Source organism: Humulus lupulus, chromosome 2, assembly GCF_963169125.1.
Source record: "Humulus lupulus chromosome 2, drHumLupu1.1, whole genome shotgun sequence".
NCBI lineage: Eukaryota > Viridiplantae > Streptophyta > Magnoliopsida > Rosales > Cannabaceae > Humulus > Humulus lupulus.
This window is the reverse complement of record NC_084794.1, coordinates 194969571-194986035: the sequence shown is the minus strand read 5'-3', so window position 1 is coordinate 194986035 and position 16465 is coordinate 194969571. Positions and strand designations below refer to the sequence as shown.

The 16465-nt window shown below is 36.2% G+C and overlaps 1 long non-coding RNA gene and 1 other non-coding gene across 2 annotated transcripts; one reads left to right on the top strand and one right to left on the bottom strand.

The window, feature by feature from the left end:
• The first annotated feature begins 3311 nt into the window (after positions 1–3311).
• On the top strand, positions 3312–3417 carry LOC133820258 (small nucleolar RNA R71). The gene has a single exon (XR_009886682.1). It is a non-coding gene; the product is annotated as a small nucleolar RNA R71 (small nucleolar RNA).
• A 7732-nt stretch (positions 3418–11149) lies between these two features.
• LOC133816478 (uncharacterized) lies at positions 11150–12433 on the bottom strand. The gene is made up of 3 exons (XR_009885275.1): positions 12304–12433; positions 12136–12218; positions 11150–11985 (listed from the first exon to the last, which is right to left on the bottom strand). It is a non-coding gene; the product is annotated as an uncharacterized LOC133816478 (long non-coding RNA).
• Positions 12434–16465: the final 4032 nt, after the last annotated feature.

Below are 16465 nucleotides of genomic sequence, written 5' to 3'. Positions count from 1 at the left end.
CTTTTTCAGTAGTAGAATAGTTGATTTGAGCACTGGTAAGAGTTCTACTTGCATTTTATACTACAAAAGGATTTCCTTCCCTTCTTTGACCTAGGATGGCCCCCATAGCGTAATTGCTAGCATCACATATGATTTTGAATGGTAAGTTGCAATCTAGTGCCTGAATGATAGGGGAGTATTGAGGTTCACTACAAGTGTTCAAAAAGATTCCTCACACTCAAGTGTCGAGTTGAACACAATGCCTTTTGTTAAAAGGTTTGACAAAGGGCGAGCAATTATAAAAACAAAATGTATGAACCTCCTATAGAATCATGCATGCCAAAGAAAGGATTGAATTTCCATAAAAATCTTTGGTGTTGGAATATTTGATATGAGTTCAATCTTTGATTGATTAACCTCGATTCGACGTTCTGAAAACCATCTTCTTTTCTGATTTAAAATAATTCCAATACAATAAGGCGAAGGTGGAATAAATGGATCTAAGAAGGAATCAGTCGTTATATATTAACATGGCCTAAGACTATGCCAGATGAAACCATGAAATGAAATTTCTCCCAGTTGAGTACCAAGCCTTTCTCTTTGCATCGTTTAAGCATAAATTCTAATTTGAGAAGGCTTGAGCCAAAGAAATCTCTGAAGATTTTCAAATCATCTATGAATATTTCCATGCAATTCACGACCATATAATTAAATACGCTCATCATGCAGTGCTAGAAAATGGCTCGAGCATTGCACAAGCCAAATGGCATACGCCAAAATGCATAAGTACCAAATGGACAAGTGAATGTGGCCTTATCCTAATCTTCATAGGAAATCTCAATTTTGTAATACCCTAAGTAAACCATCGAGAAACTATAAAAAGGATGAGTCACCACACATTCCAATATTTGGTCGATGAATGGAAGTGGAAAATAGTATTTCCGGATGGCATCATTTAATTTTCTATAATCAATGCACATGCACCAACTAGTTGTGACCTCTGTACGAGTGCCCCCTTATCATTTTGCACCAATGCTATTCTCGACTTATTGGGAACAACCTGAGTCGGGCTAACCCACTTGCTGTCAGCAACAAGATAAATCATCCTAGAATCTAGAAGTTTCAAGACTTTTATCTTATCCACTTCCTTCATTGTTGAGTTTAATCTTGTTTGAGGGTCACAAAATTGTATAGCCCCATCTTTCAATTGAATTTGGTGAGAGAAAATCAAAGGAAAAATACCTTTGATGTTAACTGTTTCCATTCTAATTGAATTTGGTGGGAGAAAATCAAAGGAATAATACATTTGATGTTAACTGTTTCCAACCTAATGCCTCCTTTTGTTCTTGTAGCATGTTTATTAATTTTTGCTCTTGTTTTGCATTGATCATGGAAAATATTATCACTGGAAAGGTGTTATCGGCTCCCAAAAATACATGTTTTAAGCCCTTAGGAAGTTGGGCCAACTTTGGTTGAGGAGATTTTTCAGTGGAAGGTTTTGAATTTTCTCTTTCATGAGGAAGCTCTTCAAAGAGTGGGCTCCAAAACATAGTTCCTCTAGCCTATGAGTGTTTGATGATCTCAGGGTTGATTTCTAACTCATCAGGCAAAAAACTTTTAGAAATTTGGAAGAGGGAATCAAGATTTTTGAATTGTACTACAATTGTACCTCTTTTAAAACAAGAGTATCGATTAGGAAGGATTGGAAACACTCATCATTATCAGATGGTTATTTCCTGATATGGAAAACATTCACTTATAAAGTCATATTCCCAAAAGAGATTTTCATGAGACTATTCCTATAGTTAATGGGTGCATTTGTTGTTGCAAAGAAATGTCTACCAAGAATGATGAGAATTTTGGACTCCATACTCACTTTACATTGAGTGTCAAAGATGAAAAAATCAATAGAATAATAGAATTTTTTTATTTAAATCAATACATCTTCGACTATTCCCCGAGGTTTGTTGATTGATTAATCGACCAGTTGTTGCACCACAAATGTGAGCTTAATTTTACCAATACCTAAATGCAAGTATATTAAATATGGTATGAGATCTACACTTGCTTCTAAGTCTAGAAGATTTTGACCAAATTCTTGTACCCCAATTTGACATGAAATGGTAGGACAACCAGAATCTTTGTACTTAAGCGATGTCTTACATTCAATTATTGCGCTAGCCTGTTCTGTCAAGAATGAAACTTTCTTAACATAGTTCTTTTTTTAACGGTAAACAGATCCTTGATAACCTTGGCATAAGCTGGCACTTGTTTGATCACATGCATCAATGACAATTTGATATTCACTTGTGTCAAGTGGTCAATCATTTTACCATCATTTTCTATTACTTTCTAGTGGATTTCAATGATTAAGGGAAATGCACCTTTACTGGAATTCTCATTGGCTCATCAACATCTAAGGCAGACATTAAAGTACTCGCAATGGTCGTATTCTTTTATTATGGCGATACTATACTTCAACCACTTCATGTAGAGATGGAATTAACGTCTTTGATGTTTATGTCAGCAAAGGTAGAGGTTTGTGCTATGTGTTGCCCTTTTTGATGGATTAAAGGTTGAGAAGGAAGTTTACCTTGCTCTTGAATTGCCAAATAATGGTCATATTTGTCATTTGGCTATTCACCTCCTTCATTTCCTCTATCAGTTTCATGAAGCAAGATCTTTGTGTCTCCGCTAACATTTGTGAGGTATTCTCAAGAGAATTCCTTAGTTGTGTGTTATTTCGAGGAGTAATGTATGCTTTTTGTGGTTGTTGTTATTGTGGATCAGGTCTCCATTGGCTCCCAAATGCTTGTGTTTGATTTGTATCCTTCCAGGTAAAATTTGGATGGCTTCATCACCAAGGTTGTAAGTGTTTGATAAAGGGTTATAAGGCTTCTTGTAATCCCCTAAGGCATTACATTGGTCCTCATTTACTCTTCCTAACTTGCAAAAAGTAGGACACTCTTGTTGTTGATGTTCCATCCCACCGACAATGAAGCATGGATCTCGAATTTCGCTTTTGCTACCATGTAAATTTCATACCATCTTTGGTTTTGAGAGCCTTAACTTGTCTAGTTAGAGACTTAACTTGGGATTCAAGCATATTCTCTTCCCTTAGATGGTAAACTTTAGCTGGTCGAGATCTGCTAGTGCTTTCTATATCACTTGGTCTAGTTCATGTGTAGGCTTTTTCAATGGTGTTGTTTAGGTACTCGAAAGCTTCCTCTTAATCTTTTTGAAGGAACTCACCATTGTACATCATCTCCACAAATTGGCACTCTCGATATGTAAGACCTTCATAAAAATAGGTGACCATGCATCCACTTTCATATCTGTGGTGGGGACATCAATTGAGCAAATCATTGAACCTTTTCTAGACTTGGTAAAGAGTTTCATGTTTTTTCGGGTGAAGGTAGAGATTTATCTTTAAAGACAGCTAGTCTTATGGTGTAGAAAATATTTGGCAAGGAAAACATATGTCATTTCTTCCTAAGTTCTAATAGATCTAGGCCTTAAGGAATACAACCATTTTTTTGCTTTGTCTTTGAGAGAGAAAGGAAAGAACATCAATCTCACAATGTTTATAGCGTCAAATCGGTTGTTGAATGTTGCCACAACCTCTTCAAATTCCTAAATGTGCATGTATAGATTCTTATTTTCCAACCCATGGAAGGTTGGTAAGAGTTGAATCATGCAGGGTTTGAAATCGAAGTTTGGCATATTCGTGGAATACATAATGCATGAAGGTGTGCCCGTACACATAGGATGTAGATAATCTTGTAGCATTCTTTGTTGATATTCATATTGTTGAGCCATCGTTGGTGGCTCAAGCAATCTCGGTGAATAAGGGTGAAGGAAATAGAATGACGTGTTAGGAGAGTTTTTTAAAGCTTCTACTTGTTGTCTCACATATCTACTTATTTTTCATTAAAAATTTTGGGTCATTCATTTTTTTGATTAATTTTCTTCTTTGTTGTAATTTTTGTTGATGGTGAGAACTTGTCAATGAATTAAGGACGAAAAACTCAAGAAACTTATGAAATTAGAAAAACTTGTACAAACTAAGTAATAAATTGCAGAAGAACAATGGAAGAAAACTTGTATATTGCTCTTAGAATAGTATGGTGCTACAAGAATTTTCCAATCCCCTTTCAATGAAGAAATGAGGTCTTATTTATGGTCGAGCTCTAATGGCTCTTGGTACCTAGTGGTCCTAAAGGGACAAAGGGTTGCATATCCAGGCTGTAGGTGATTGTGGGGCAGGTGGTAGCGGTGTTGGGGGAATGGTGGTCGGCTCTAGTATATGCTAGAGGCCTGCAACAACACTCTTACCATTGTACCTGGTCGTACCTCCACCACTTGTCTAGTACGAATGTAAGAAGCATGTTTGAGGGGGCTCTGTCATGTACCATCTTCGTATTACCACTATTTGTCTAGTGTGGACACCATATCTGCGCTTTTTCTTCTTTTTGGTGATACATACGTTCCGTACCCATACGTGTACCATGTGCCTCGCTGGTGGCACTTACCTTAAAAAATAGTGTAAGGCCTCCATTAGCTAGATGCACGATCCCATGAGGTGTAAGGAATGATCACCTTATTGGCGCAAAGGGGCTCAATACGGTCGGGCCACAACCTCCTAGAGGCAAGAAACCAAGAACCGTATCACGCCACTCTGCATGCGAAGTGCTCCCTAGGCATGAGGTGCCTGCTGGGCGCGAGGCGTCTGATGGGTGTGAGGCACTTTGCTGGGCTCAAGGCGTGAGGCATTTGCTAGGCACGAGGCGCCTGCTGAGCGTGAGGCCCCTCAGTTGAGCACGAGGCACCTACTGGCCATGAGACGCGAGGCACCTGCTGGCCATGAGACGCGAGGTGCCTGTTGGGCGTGGGGCACCTGCTGGGCAAGAGGCGTGAGGCACTTGCTGGCTGCGATATGCGAGGCGCATGCTAGGCGCGACGCCCTCTCCTGTGCGGGAGGTGTGAGGCACCTACTGGCCACGAGATACGAGACCCCTTGGCTGGTCGTAAGGCCCTCTACTTGGCACGAGGTGTGAGGCACCACCGAGACTTGAGGTGAAACCCCAAGGCGCGAGATGAGCACTACAAGAAAAAATGCTTTCAATAACACCGAAAATGTGTTATCAAAACATACCATAATACTTTTTGATGTGTTAAGACCGACTATGTTATCGTAGGTCAGGGTACTTTACATAACACTTTATCATTGTTATACAGATGTGTTATTATACTGTCAACGATAACACAAGTTCTGTGATATTTTAATAAATAGATAAGTGTTTAATTATGTTATTTATAGTTGATTATATAACACATTTCAATACTTATAAATTTGTGTTATACTACACTTTAGTATAACGCTTTTTTTGTGTTATACTACACTTTAGTATAACACATTTTTTGTGTTATACTATACTTTAGTATAACACATTTTTGTATTATACTAGACTTTAATATAACACATTATTTGTGTTATACTACACTTTAGTATAACACATGTGTTATATTAGCTTAGAGAAACATAATCTTTTTTTACTTACACAAAACTAGGAAAACAAATATGAAAGTTGAAGCCAAATAAGGTAACATAAATAGATTTTTATTAATTACTCAAAATGTAATTACAATATTTAGTCTACTAGTCTAGGCTTAAGAAATCATATTACAACATAATTTATGCCCAATTTAGATTCCTTTATCACTAAATACAAAACAAGAAATGTACACAAAAATTAGTGAAATACATTCTTCCATTCTAAAGGCCTCAACTACAAGTGTTGTCAAGAATTGCTCCAAAGAAATCATCTCAATATACCTGCACATTGTAAAAAAAGGTCCTTTTATTATTAATATGAAGAAACAATTCATACAGTTTGTACTAACTTCTATCCCCATTTATTTCTTCTCTAAAGACCTAGCAAGGTTAATTCCTTTCTGTAAAGTTCAATACAAACATAGCATTGATGTTTAAATAGCTTTGGCAAAATTCTCTCTGTGATAGGTAACCAACAGGGCATCAAGTATGGCATCCAAATTAACAAGTAGAATGTGAATATGGCTGTTAGAGGTCCTTTATGAAGCCCATGCTATTCCTCTTATTCTCCCAAAGTTTCTCTTTCTTTCTTAAGTTCGAAGTGGGAAATGTGTTTAGCGTTAGGTTATGGGAAACAAGACAAACAAAAACTGGGAAAAAAAAAAACAAAAGTGGAAACAAACAAATTACCCTGTTTCTTTAAATGAATACTCTTTCACTCTCTTAGCTAATTCAATTTCAGTAGCACCACCAATTTCTTCTACTGAAACTGAATCAACATGTCCCAGGTCATCTGGGTTTGGCTTGCTAAGCTTTAACTGTAACACAAATAAGAATATTGCAAAATACATTTATCATCTAAAATGCACAATACAGCATAGGAAGAATGAAAAATGTCAACCTGGCAATTGAAAACAAAAGCAGTATCCTTGGACGATGAAGCAATATTCTTTCAGTCGAGCTTCCATTCTTTCCACTCTTTCACGATCAATGCCCTGTAAGAAGACATCCTAATTATACTTTCCCCAAAAATGGACAGAGACAGTTAGGGAAGAAGTATCCCCAAAACCTGCAAGATAAAAGAAATAGTAGTGCTTCAATGAAGTGTTGTTGTAGTGTACATGGTCCTAACAAAAAACGGATCCTATGAAATTTGCCAACTCCATGGTTTTAAACAGGCAGGGGAAACATGAAAGGAAATAACAACACCTCTCTTTCCATTGAAGCTAAATATTAAAAACAAGTGAGAAACATCAGTACTAAAATCCTCCATGATGATATATCTCGATTGCTCTTTGTGCCAAAGACTAAAGTTCATGTATTACGAATTGATAAATACTGTGGTTAGCTGTTGTTCCCATGACTGCAGTGAAATAGTTGGACCATATTTTGACTATTTTAACAAGGAACTCGAACACATGCACATTCTAGACTAGCTGCAATAATCTTTAGCATCTTTCATATAAGGTTTAGCCCAATTTCTGCAATAAAACTAAAAATAAAGTTAGAAAAAAGAACTCTTTCTAATAAAAAGAAGAAAGAATGTCACTTGTGCAGCTAAGAAGATCCCATAACTAAAGTCAAAGATATCAAAAAGTAGAGTATATGAATGGTCAAGAAACATAGATACATAATAAATTAATCTGCCAACAAAGACTCAAATATACAACACAATATCATAATTATTAACAAAAATGAATGCAAATTATAAATCTAACATAGATAATCCAGAACAAGAAATAGATAAATTAATTGGACATGCTTACATATTGACACCAATCATCTTTACTCATCTAAAGCATCTACAAACAAGTCCAATATTAAAAAGAATATGCATCTATCTAGTTTATTATTTGATGGCCCTTAAAAAGATTACTAAAACAAAATAATAAAATATCACTATATCTAATAAGTACCTTCCCCTTGAAATGTGAAATAAATGTCAAGACTAGGTGAAAATAATTGTGGAATGAACAGAAAATAAATTTAAGGACTAATCTACTCACTTCACCATTAGCAAGGGCAATTGCCATCACACCTGCAATTTCCACTCCATGACAATTGCATATATATCCTTGTTAAATTTCACTTAATATTATGTAACTTACAATGAACAGAAATGCTAAGAATTAATTAGCTCTGATTTTATGTCGAAAGTTGAGAATTAGATAGTACAATTTCCACTAAAGAAAGATATTTATGGCAATCTAAAATGAAAGATTTATTAGTAAATTATCTAATAAATAGTCATGTATTATGGAGTTATTATGTAGTTGCACATGACAGCTTACCTCAAACCAGTAGTTGAAAGAAAATCTGCTCAATAGTACTAGTATCCAGAACAATGTGTACCTACAAAATACACAAATTATAACACATTAGGGGAAATGATAAGAATAGAGACAACTCAATAGCTAATTAAGAAGGGAGAAATGGGAAATTACTTCAGCACAGAGACATGGCTTTCTTGCATCCCATGTCCTACATATAATCTAGGCTATGTGATAAAAACAAATATTTTAGGGAATATACACAAAGCTTAAAACCAGAAGTTGATCAGACAAAGAAAGTAAATTGAATATGGGTACAATTACATGACCAGTTTTAGCTGGCCAAATATGTGGCATACTGCATAATCAAATTTTGAGTTGATCTTTGGATATTTAATAAAAAAGATTTTAAAGTGTACTGTTTAAGATGATACGTTATCTTTTAGTATTAATAAACTAAAATCTTTTTCTTGTCAAGAAAGAGAAATAATAGCAAAAATATGAATTCTAGTATATTTCTTAAACCTTCAAAGTAATGCTAGTTGCTGAATTCAACCTCTAAGAAAAAACTTGGTGCAAGATTGATCTAGAACTTTTATGTAGTTGAAAAAAAAGCCTTTGTGATGAACTTACCTGTGTCCAAGCAAGTAGAGTGAATATTCTCCAATTGGATACTTCAATGTTCTTTTTAACCGTAGGAACAAAATATAACACCATCTCAATTGCATTAGGTATCATATAAATTCCAAATACAATTTGAAACTCGAGAAACCAAATCAAACTAAATAGATGGATTGGTTAGGTCTAATGTTTTACCATTAAACACAGAAAACCAAATCAAGAAAATCCGTTCATTATTATAAGAGAAAAGCACTAGCTTTTTATTTTCCTTTCTCTTTCCAACTTAGATTTCACGAGAACTTCTAAGATTTCTAGTTGCATAAATTTTTAAGTTTTTTAGCCTAACTAAATAACCACACACACACACCATACCTGAATCATGTGCCATACACACCGCCAAGCTTTTCGAGAAAAGACAGGAGCCATAATTTCCACAAACCTGAAACATATTTAGAAGGTACTGTTAAACTTTACACCGTTCAAAATATCTTTCCATAAAACAGAAACATATTCATATGAGAATCACTTCCAGGTGGGATCTATCTCATGCAAGTGGCTCTTGTGACTCAATTCATAAATGCTCAAACCATCCAAACACGACTTTAATTCATTTTATAAGTAAAAATCAAATATTGAAAATCAAATGGATTTGTTGCAGAAAAATTGGGTAAAGGCCAATTTGATATATTATTATTTAGATAATTACTATGTCTTCTATAAGACAAACTAAAGTATCAAACAAAAACTCTGGAAATTGTCATGTTTTAAGTTCATATATGGGAATATGACATTATAAAAAAGGAAACCTCATCAAAAATTTTCCAGGAAGAGATGCTTTCATAATACTATGTGGTAATTCATTTCAAGAGGGAAACTATAATATTTTATGAACATAAGAAAGGTCCAGCCTAATTCATTGCAAGTATAAAACAATAGCAAACAGGGGATAGGATACAGCAAAAAAAACACAAAATAACAAAGAAACCCAACAATAGCAACAAACAAGATTTCTAATGGAAATTCTCAATCCCCAGTCATTAGAATGCAAGCTGGATTGATGATAAATTTATACATAGCTATTAGATATGAAGAGCATGAAGAAACAAACTATCACCAATATCAATCAAATCAACTATTACTGGTAAAAGATGTTGTGGGTAGTGGGTACTAGTCCAGCAGTCCTTATGGTTTCAAATTTTTTGCAATAAATAAGAAGAAACGTTGCTAAAGCTTTTTATATTCTAGAGAAAGCACAAAAATTACCCTCAAATTTTATTCTAGAGAAACTATATAATGAGAAGTAAAATCACGCAATACAACACTCAAATTTTATTAATCAAAATTATCCATCATAACATAACATACTCACAGCAAAAGAAAGGCCTTGCTTGAAGCACCATAAGGTGGGACCAAGCAAGACACCAAATATCAAAGGTGGGTCATGATTTTTCTTCTCAAGAAATGAAAAGTTGCATTTCTACATGCAACTTTTCTTCCATGGAATTCAAACAAAGAAGTTGGACTAGAAAGTCCCCAAAGTGATTGACCTAACTGAATCTCAAGTCTTCTTCAAGCAGCTGTATGGGAAAATGAGTCTAGTCTACCCTTACCTAGTCTTCCAATAGGAAAAGAAACTCTATACCTAATAAACTTACAATAGAAACTTGAACAAAACTAAAAGAACAGCTCCCAACAGCAAAGAAACAGAGCCAAATGACTCTGTTTATTTAGTTAGCAAACTATGGAATTGATTTTTATTTTGTTTTTCTTTCTCATATCAGAAAAATAAAGTTACAATTATGCCTAGCATCTCTGATTTAACAAATAAGTAAAGCAAGAAAGAAGGAAATAAAAAAGAAAAGAATAGCAGAAAAACCACAAGGGTAAAAAAAAAATTGCCCAACATACACTACATCCAACCAATAAGAGAAAAAGAAAAATCTAAAACCAACTATAATGGAGGCTATCTAATTTCCATAATAAAGAACTATACAAAAGGAGCACCCAGCAGCATAAATAGAAAGTAATTAGACAAAAGGGTTGCAGATGGAGAACATGTGATAAAATAAATAAACAATAATAAAAGAAATATAGAAAAACATAATTATAAATCCAATACCATAATTGTTTCTATTAACCAGTACATGCAGGGACATGTTAAGGCAAGACACATTTTTCCTAGTGAAAGAATAGTTTATATGGAATAAATTTCAGCAAAGTAAAGGAGATTATTAAACAATGTGAAAATGCACAACAAGGCTATATGGCTACAGTCAATCTACTGACAACCTAACAGTCCAACTAAAGGATACACCTGTTGCTCTTCTCCAGTGCATTGCATGAAACCCACTAAAAAGCACAAGAGAAGGTCTATGAAAATAATTCAAAATAATTCCCCACCCTAATTGAACCCTTCACTAATTGATTTATATTGCTTACCATTTTCTTCCAGCATCCAATGCATTGGTTAAAGCACCACCAGCTAAGTGTCCTAGATGCCTTACCTGAAATAATGGAAAAAGAGATACCTAAACTTCACAACTACAAAAAGCATGACTGAAAAAGAAAATAGACCAGCAGTCTGCATTTCCACCCATGAGCCTAATAAATAGACCAGCAGTCTTTTACCGTACTAAACAACAACTAATAACTGCTTAGAAAACATGAAAACAAGAAAAAATAAAGCCAAACTTGACAAACATACTTGTGGTTATTATATTTAAACTCAAAGCCAAGAAAACATACTCAAACCCAAAGAAACTTAAAATACAAATTTAAAACGAAGAATATATTCAAAACAAACTAAAGCAGATAAAATATGCCCAAAAAAGCATCATTAATTCTACAAAAAAGGGAAAATGAGAAATCAGAGGAGAGAAGGAGAGGAGGACAATGACTACAGTTTTTTTCCCTAGGTCCAAAGAGTTAGAGAAGAAGATAATCTAATTCAGAGTAATAGACTTCTCTTAATAATAAGCCATTGATTGAAGGAAAATAGATGATAAATGCCGTATGAAAATAATGATAAAGATTTAAAGATGCAATCAAAGTCTCTTTATATTCTTGGAGCTTCACAATTTCGATTTTCACAATAGGCTTTGAGTAATGAGTAAGTCTCAACACAATATAGATAATAAAAAAATTACTTCATAACCTGATCAAGATACAAGTGGAATTAACTAAAAGATGAGTATTGTCCTTGGGACAGAATACGACTCTTGATTAAGGGAATTCTGGTGCAACGACTCAAGAAAATATGAGCTAAATATTAAGCTAACTAAATGCAATGCTACAGAGCACACACCACCAAAAAAAATAAAGAAACAAAACAGCAATAGCAAAATCAATCAACATTAGCAACATCAAATGTCAAAATAAAGTTACATATTGTATTGTACTAAGATAAATACACTTGAATAATAAAAAAATATAAAAAAAGTATTAAGCATGCTTACGTGTCCAAGAATAAATTTGCTAAAGCACTGTGCTCGATATGTTCACCCTTCATGGCAACATCTGTGAAAATAATCTGATCTGGTTGTACACCTCTTTGAACAGCATCTGGAACACCAATAGTTTATCAGTTACTAATTTATCTTTCCTTTGTAAGATAAATACCCATTACTACATTATGAAATATAAATAACAAAGAAGAATTCAAATGTTATGCATGTAAATGATTTATCTTGAGAAATGGTAAAATGGCAGTACAATTGCAGAGTCTCGACTCGCCAGCAGCAGGAAATCTGAGAAGCCAAAGTGCACTATTTGGTACTCGCTTAAGGATGTTGCACCTGCATTTATCGACACATGAATCAGTATAGTTATTGCTGTGATTCAATCAATTCAAAGTTATGCAAATATAAACACTAGACCAACCATGTATTGAAAATATCAGGATCCATCTTGTATAGCTGGTTAAAACAAGCAAATATAAATTTGTCCTCAAGTAACCCATAGCTAGATCTCTTGGGTTGGCAGTTCGGGTCTAACACATCACAATTTTTCTGCAAGAGAAGCATGAAGTAGTGTTGTCATAGGAAAAGAAAAACTACTTTGACTAGTACTACACAGCAGCAACAATAATGTGAAACAGATTTCCAAAGCTATGAACTAAGAATGAAATTACAGTTAGGTAAAGGAAATACCTTCATATAGTCCAAGGCCTTGCAATGATTTTGCTTTGAGAAGAAAAGCTTCAAGGAGCAGACTAACAACGTGCATGGACATAGGTGGGACGGAATCACTCTGTGAACGGTGTCTATTTTGTTCACATCTTCTAGAAATGGATCCTTTCATCCTAGGATTCACTGCAGCAATGTCTATTCCTTCAAATACATGAAGTGCAGCTTCTATGTTACCCTTTTGATACTCAAGTCTTCCTAGTAGAGCTCTTGCTTCCTATAAACCATGAAACCAAAATAAATCATCATCCAAAATAAATCATCATCCAAACTGATTTGCCAAAATAAATAAGTCTAAAAACAACTCCTTAGTAATTTGCCTCAACTTTATGACATTGTAAACTGTACCATCCCAAGACTAAAAAAACTCAAAAACAGTAATGCTATTTTTGTAACAGTATACCAATATTTTAATCAAATTGATTTCTTGACTCTTCCTTTCGATAGAAAATTATACACAGGAACAATGTTAGAACAAACAATCTTTAAACTTTCCTAGTTTTGCTATCTCTGTAATGACTAAAAGGAAAGCAAAGCTCTTAAAAAAACTCACTTGAAAATACAGCTGGGTGCATGTAATAGATATCTCTTTTGGAACCATGTTTATTTTCTTGCATATAAATATCAGTAGAGTGTGAAAAAGAAAGTGATGGCTTACCACTACATCTGGGCGAACGTGGAGGCTTCTACTCACAGGGAAGAACGACGACGAAGGCTACGAAAATAAACACACCCTGAAATTCATCGAACAAGCATAACCCTGAAAAGTCATTCAAAATACTCGAAGCACATATAAGAACTAAAAATCTCACAAAGACCTAAGCTACAGATGATGCAAATGTAGTATATAATCTTTCTCATGTAAGAAAACAAAATACACTATCAGAATCTAAAAATCAAGTTTGGCTGTGGAGATGATGCAAAATATTATTTCCATCATTAAGGGAAATCCAGAAAATAAGCAGCTAACCAAATAAAAATCACAAGTCGGGCAGCTCCATACAAGAATCAACATCAAAATCCACAAATAGAGACCCATTCTCTCACCGCAAGTAGAAACCCACAAATAAGCTATTTACCAGTTGAGAGTTGCGACCCCTGAAGCTATAGGCAAAGCACTCCAGAAAATGGGGCCTTGAAGCAGGCGAGCGACACATTTCTTGGCACCAAGCAACGAGGAAAGGGCAAGGTAGAAGGTTGGCACCAAGCTACAGAGAAATGGGAACGGTGCTTGAACGGCGGCGACAATCGGTGGGTTGGCAGAGAGCAAACAAAAGAGAAAGGGAGAAAGGGATCGGTTATGGAGGAAGAGAGAAAGAGATTTGGGGATCGGATATGGAGGGAGAGAGAAAGAGATTTGGGGATCAGTTTAGAGAAGAAAGAGATTATATTTTTTTTATTTACTTATTTTATAAATAAATTTTGATTATATTGGTACCGTGTGAAATTTGGGGGTGAAATTTTGGAGGGGGGGGGGGGGGGGGCGGAAATAGGCGCCAAAATTAAGGCCCACATATACCTATACACTTATTTATCTACTATAATACTTTTTTAAAAGTGTTAAATTTTTGTGTTATGGAAATGGGGTTTTGTTGTAGTGGAGGGTCTCACTAGGTGCAAGACACGGGCATGTTCGGGACTACCTTTGGAGTGTGTCACCTTGGGACTACATGCTATGCACCTTCAGAAATTTTCCAATATTGATACTTGGTGTGGAGTTTTTGCATCAACACTTGCCCCCAAGTTTATGATAGGGTCTTTAGGTGCTCTGGTAGATTTTGCGATGTGGTGCCTATAAAGTGCGCGAGGTGGTATTGGACCTCTTTATTTTGGTGGTGTGATGAAACACACTTTGGTGGTGGTGATCCTCATGATTTCTTGAGATTGAAGGTCAGCCTATCATTTGTCTTTGTGGATCCCAATGTGAGTGTAAGGCTTCATTTTTTACCATGGATCGAATATGGGATTCAAGGGCTAGGATGAGTTTGGGCTTTCTATAAATAGGAATTCTTCTTGAAGAAACTCTTTATACTCTCATTTCTCTTAGTTTGGTGGTGCCTTTGTCTTTAAAACTCTAAGAGGCAGGTGGTTCCATCCCCCACAAGAGCACTTTATTTTTCTTTTCTTTTGTTTTTTGTTTTTGAGAATGCTTTCCTTTCCGGATGGGGTGATAATACTTGTCTCTTTTCCTTCTTATGTTTGTAGGCGTGGGATGTGTGTGGTACCAAAGTAGTTGTGGTGCATACAGATACTTTGATGCAAGATACTCTGACAACGTTCCTGGCGAGTGGGTGCTTTGGTGTGATGTACTTTGGTAGAGACATTTGTGAGCATCGCCAACAACCACGAGCTTCCACTAGTGATTCCTCTTCCACTTAAGGTATTCCCTTAGTATTTCTTTTAGTATTCTTATTCTTTGAGGGTTTAAGTTACCATTCAGGAGATGTGCTATTTTATCCCTGATACCCCCTCATGTGATGCTTTGTGCTATCGTCCGTTAGCATGTTCATCCCATGCACACACTGTTGCATCCCATAGTTGGACCCCCTTTTACACACAAGTGCTAGGGGTTTTAAACCCGCTCTTTTGTATCTTGTAGCACCTCATATACTACACACACATTTGCACCTGTTCTCTTCATGAGACGTCATTCCATGGATTTCGACGGGTTGTCTAGCGTACCTCCTAGTGTTGAACCCATTGTGCTTTCTTCATCGGATTCAGAGCCTTCTATAGATTACCCACACCATGTGAACGAGATGTTAAGGAATGAGTCGGGATGAATCTTTTTCCTCTTACCCGCTCTTTGTTATGTTGAAATCTATTTTCCTTATTGACCGGTGCCTTCTTGGAGGTAACAGTGTCTGCACCATGTGTCGACTCCCACTTTCTTGGCTGCATTTCTGATATGGAACTCCTGCGACACTCCAAGAATGGGGAGTGGTCCCTTGATGGTGGATTCTTCCATTGCCAATGGGAGTGGTCATTTCTTTTCCTCCATGTTCTTTCCTCACATATTTAACGAAAGGTAATTGGGGCTTTGCTTGTACCATGCAATTGAGCACCTCTAACATTTAGTGTGTAGCTCATCTATCTCTCTCTCATTAGCTCGAGTTGCGATTTCCTCAGTCACTTCGGGATCTATATTTTGGGGGTTTAGTCCCCCATGGATCATCATTTCCATAGGTCCCCGTGATTTGGTGGCTGTCCTGAGGGAGGTGTTGTAACACTCCCTGACTTCTCCTTGTTTTCCTTTTAAGCTTGCCACTCCTCGTGGGGTGGGGAACTTAACAGACAGGTGATATATCGAGGTCACCGCCTTCAATTCTCTCAAGAAGGGTCTCTCTAACACCTCATTGAAAGCCAAAGTGCAACCTACTACAGGTAAGTTTACCGTGATAATGGTTTGTTTGGGTTGCTCCCCCATGGTGAGAGCTAACTCGAATGTTCCTAAGGGTTGTATCGAGTCCCCAATGAATCTGTATAAGATGGCATAGCAGGGTTTCAATTTTCAGATGCCAAGCCCATCTTCTCTAATGCGGGGTGATATATCATATCTACGAAACTACCATCGTCCATGAGGACCTGATGCACTCTCATATTGGCTAATTGGATGGTTAGAACCATGGGGTCACTATAGGGGAAATGCACCACTCATGCGTCTTCCTCCGCGAATGTTATTGAATCATTTTCCCCTTTAAAGCTCTTTGGGTGTTGTTTCTCTAAGCTCATGGTGCACAGGGGTGGACTTTGTCTAGCTTCCTTGGCATACCTATCTCTTCCGTTCCTCGACTCTACTCTGAATCCTAGACCTCCGAAGACCGTTCTTACTTCCCCCTGCACTTCTGTGGCATGTC